This window comes from Pteropus vampyrus, unplaced genomic scaffold (genome assembly GCF_000151845.1).
Source record: "Pteropus vampyrus isolate Shadow unplaced genomic scaffold, Pvam_2.0 Scaffold490, whole genome shotgun sequence".
NCBI classification, from domain to species: Eukaryota; Metazoa; Chordata; class Mammalia; order Chiroptera; family Pteropodidae; genus Pteropus; species Pteropus vampyrus.
Window position 1 is genome coordinate 515,810 of NW_011889271.1, and position 5,253 is coordinate 521,062.

Below are 5,253 nucleotides of genomic sequence, written 5' to 3' on the forward strand. Positions count from 1 at the left end.
AATTTTCACAGGAGGTTTATGAGATGGGCCAAAAAAGTCTGTTGACCTCTATCAGGGTGTTTCTCGCTGAACTGTAATGGTCTGGCTTTGAATTGGTATAGGGAGCTAAAGCTCCCCAAATTTAAAAGAGTGCATGGATTGTCTCGGGAGGCCTGCTTGCATAAAAAAGAAAAGGCTGGTTCTGTTGAATTTCAGGAAGAAGATTAAGTATAGCCTAAGGGAGTGTCGAAGGGAGTGTCAAAGGAAGTGTCAATTGCACCTGGATCTTCAGGATGTTACTTTTGTGTTGTTTTGGAATGCAAAAAGAAACAGATGTGTTTAAAAGGAGGTTAAGAAATAAACTCGGAGAGACAGTTGTGAGATCTGCTCTCCGTCCTGCACCCTGTCTGTCTTCTCTTTTTTCTCAGTCCCCGCTCCCCCATTCAGGGACCCGGTTTGACTTGGTCGGCTGGCTTCCGACAAATTGGGTCCTTCCCTAACCTAGAGCTCAGTGAGCATAGGGACCAGGTCTGACTCATCTTCGTCTCTCCAGTGCAGACTCTAATAAGTATTTCTTTCTTTCTTTTTTAAATTCCAGTTTATTTTTTTCCATAGTATATATACAAATTTTTTTTTAACATTTTATTTTTTTATTTCCCACCCCCCTCCCCACTCCCTTCTGGTAACCACTAGTCCATTGTCCATGTCCATGAGTCTCTGTTTGTCCTGTTCATTTGTTGCTTTTAGGTTTATATTCTACATATGTGATATCATGTGATTTTCAACCTTTTCTGTCTGGCTCATTTCACTTAGTGTGATTATTTCAAGGTCCATCCATGTTGTTGCAAATGGCAGTGTTTCATCTCTTCTTATGGCTGAGTAATATTCCATTGTATATACGTACCACAGCTTCTTTAGCCAGTCATCTATCATAGGTCACTTTGGTTGCTTCTAGGTCCTTGCCACCGTGAATAACACTGCTATGAACATCGGTGTGAAAATATCTTTTTGGATATATGTTTTCAAGTCTTTGGGGTAAATACCAAGTAGAGAGATTGCTGGATCATATGATAGATCAGTTCTTAGTTTTTTGAGGAACCTCCATACTGCTTTCCATAGTGGCCGTACCAATTTGCAGTCCCACCAGCAGTGTATGAGAACTCTGCATCCTCTCCAACATTTGTTATTACTTGTCCTGTTGATTATAGCCATTCTAACAGGTGTGAGATGGTATCTCATTGTGGTTTTGATTTACATTTCCCTAATAGCTGGCGATGTTGAGCATCTTTTCAAATATTTGCTGGCCATTTGTATGTCTTCTAGGGAGAAGTGTCTGTTCAGGTCCTCTGCCCATATTTTGATTGGATTTTTTTGTTGTTGTTGTTACTGAGTTGTATGAGTTCTTTGTATATTCTGGATATTAGGCCCTTATCGGAGGTGTTGCTTGCAAGTATATTTTCCCATTCGGATGATTGTCTCTTTATCTTGTTGATAGTTTCTTTGGCTGAGGAGAAGCTTTTCAGTTTGATGAGGCCCCATTCATTTATTTTTGCTCTTACTTCCCTTGCCTTTGAAGTCAAATTCATAAAATCCTCTTTAAGCCCAAGGTCCTTGAGTTTAGTCCCTATATTTTCTTCTATGCATTTTATTGTTTCAGGTCTTATATTCAGGTCCTGAATCCATTTCGACTTAATTTTGGTGTGTGGTGATAGACAACAGTCTAATTTCATTCTTTTGCAGGTGGCTTTCCAGTTTTCCCAGCACCATTTATTGAAGAGGCTTTCCATTCTCCACTGTATATTTTGGACGTTTTTGTCAAAAATTATTTGCCCATATAAATATGGGTTTATTTCTAGACAATACCATGCCTTTTTGATTATTGTTGCTTTGTAGTATAATTTGAAGTCAGGCAGAGTGATGCCTCCAGCCTCATTCTTTTTTCTCAGGATGGCTTTTGCAATTTGGGGTCTTTTGTGCTTCTATACAAATCTGATGATTTTTTGTTCTATTTCTTCAAAAAATACCGATGGGATTTTGATGGGGATTGCATTAAATCTGTATAATGCTTTAGGTAATATGGTCATTTTAACTATGTTGATTCTTCCAATCCAAGAACACGGGATATCTTTTGCATTTCTTTGTATCTTCTTCGATTTCTTTTAATAGGGTCTTTCAGTTTTCATTATATAGGTCCTTCACATGTTTCGTTAGATTTATTTCTAGGTATTTTATTTTTCTTGTTGCAATTGTAAAAGGAATTATTTTTTCCACTTCTTTTTCTGGCACTTTGTTAATAGAGTATAGGAACGCTATGGATTTTTGAATGTTGATTTTGTATCCAGAGACTTTACTGTATTTACTTATTGTTTCTAGTAGTGTTCTTGTGGAGTCTTTAGGGTTTTACTATATATAGAGAATCATGTCATCCACAAATAGTGACAGTGTGACTTCTTCGTTTCCTATTTGGATGCCTTTTATATCTTTCTCTTGCCTGATTGTATCCGCTAGGACCTCCTGTGTTATATTGAATAACAGTGGTGATAGTGAATAGCCTTGCCTTTTTCTTGATCTTAGAGGGAAGGTTTTTAGTTTTTCACCATTAAGTATAATGTTGGCTGAGGGCTTGTCATAGATGGCCTTTATTATGTTAGGTAGTTTCCTTCTATACCGATTTGTTAAGTGTTTTGATCATAAATGGATGCTGTATCTTGTCGAAGGCTGTTTCTGCATCTATTGATATGAACATATTATTCTTATTTTTAAATTTGTTTATGTGGTGTATCACATTAATTGATTTGTGCATGTTGAATCATCCCTGTGCCCCTGGGATGAAGCCCACTTGATCGTGGTGTATAATCTTTTTAATATGTTGCTGTATTCGGTTTGTATCTTATTTAGGATTTTTGCATCTGTGTTCATGAGAGATATTGGTCTGTAGTTTTCAGTTTTCTGTTATCTTTGCCAGGTTTTGGTATCAGAGTAATATTGGCCTCATAAAATGAGTTGGGAAGTATTGTCCCCTCTTTGATTTTTTGGAAGAGTTTGAGGAGAATAGTTATTAAATCTTTGAATGTTTGGTAGAATTCAGTGGTGAAGCCATCTGGTCTCTGACTGTTACTTTTTGGTAGGTTTTTGATGATTCAATTTCCATACTGCTGATCAGTCTATTTAGATTTTCCAGTTCTTCTTGATTCAGTCTAGGAAGGTTGTAATTTTCTAAGTATTGCTCCATTTCTTCTAGGTTATTAAATTTGGTGTTATATACTTTATCATAGTATTCTTGCACGATCCTTTGTATTTCTGCAATATCAGTCGTAATTTCCCCTTTCATCCCTGATTTTGTTTATTTGTGTTCTTTCTCTCTCTTTTTTTAGTAAGTCTAGCCAGGAGTTTGTCAATTTTGTTAACCTTCTCAAAGAACTAGCTCTTTATTGCGTTTATTTTTTTATTGTTTTTTTTTTGTTTGTTTTAATTTCATTTATTTCTGCTCTAATTTTGATTATTTCTTTCCTCCTGCTAACTTTAGGCTTCATTTGTTCTTCCTTTTCTAGTTTTTTTAAGATGAAGTGTTAGGTTGTTTATTTGGGTTCGTTCTTGTTTTTCGAGATAGGCCTGTAATGATATGAACTTTCCTCTTATGACTGCTTTTGCCGTGTCCCAATGATAACGATATGTTGTACTATCATTATCATTCGTTTCTATGTATCTCTTGATCTCTCTTTTTATTTCTTCTCTGACTCAGTTATTCTTCAGAAGCATGTTGTTTAATCTCCATGTGTTTGTGGTTCTCCCTGCTTTCTTTTTGCAGTTGATCTCTAGTTTCAAAGTATTATGATCAGAGAATATGGTTGGTATGTTTTCAGCCCTCTTATATTTGTTGAGGCTATCTCTGTCCCAGTATGTGGTCAGTCTTTGAGAATGTTCCATGTGCATTAGAGAAGAATGTATAAGTAGCTGGATGGAAGGCTCTGTAAATGTCAGTTATGTCCAGTTGGTCTAATGTGTCATTTCAGGATGTTATTTTCTTATAGATTTTCTGTTTGGATGATCTGTCCATATGTGAGAGTGGGGTATTTAGGTGCCCTACTACGAAAATGCTTTGGTTTGTTTCTCTCTTTAGTTCTGTTAGTAATTGCTTTACATATTTCGGGGCTCCCTGATTGGGATCATAGATATCAATAAGTGTTATGTCTGCTTGGTACATGATTCCTTTATCACTATGAAGTGTCCCTCAGTATCTTTCTTTACCTTTTTGATTTTGAAGTCTGTTTCGTCCAATATTAGTACTGCTACTCCCACTTTTCTCTGAATGCCATTTGCTTGAAACATCGTTTTCCATCCTTTGGGTCTATATTCGTCTTTGGAACGGAGATGTGTCTCCTGGAGGCAGCATATGGTTGGGATTTGTTTTTTGATCCAATCTGAAACTCTCTGCCTTTTTATGAGTGAGTTCAGTCCATTTACATTTAGGGTGATTATTGAAATATGAGGTCTCCTTATAGCCATTTTATCTTTTGCTTTCTGGTAGCTCGGTGTTTCCATTGCTTCCTTGTCCTTGTGTTTCTGTTTTCTTTATTTTGGTTGGCTTTTGTGGGTTTTCCCTCTGGTCTTTCTTGTTTTATGTTATATACTTTGGTTCTAAATCTTTGGCCTGTGGTTGCCATTACAAATATGAAAAGGATTGTTGTATATATATGGTCGTCTCTTTTCTTCTCCTTGTGCCTTATCTGCATTCCCCTTTGCAAATCTGGATCTTTGAATACTCTCCTTTTCAGTCACTGTTGTCTCATTTTGTCCCTATGTATGCTGAACGTTCATTGCTATCTTGTTATAACAAATCTCTTCTTATTTTAAGCTTATAATGCCCTGTTCTTCGTAAGGGTTGCACTCCGCTGCTTATTAGCCTGCTAGTCACTTTACTCCTAATTATGCATTTTTCTTTTTGTCATTTTGTTTTAGGTGAGCTGACCCCTTTCAGTATTTCCTGTAGTGCAGGCCTTGTAATGGAGAATTCTCTCAATTTTTGTATGTCTGGAAAGGTCTTTATTTCTCCTTCATATCTAAATGAGCTTAGCTGGATACATTATTCTTGGCTGGTAGTTCCTTTCCTTTAATAGTTTGAATATTTGATTCCACTTTTTTTCTGGCTTGTAAGATTTGTGCTGAGAAGTCTGACGATAATCTAATGGGTTTTCCTTTATAAGTTACCGTCTTCTTTTCCCTGGCTGCCCTGAGAATTCTTTCTTTGTTGTTGATTTTTGATAATTTTAATAC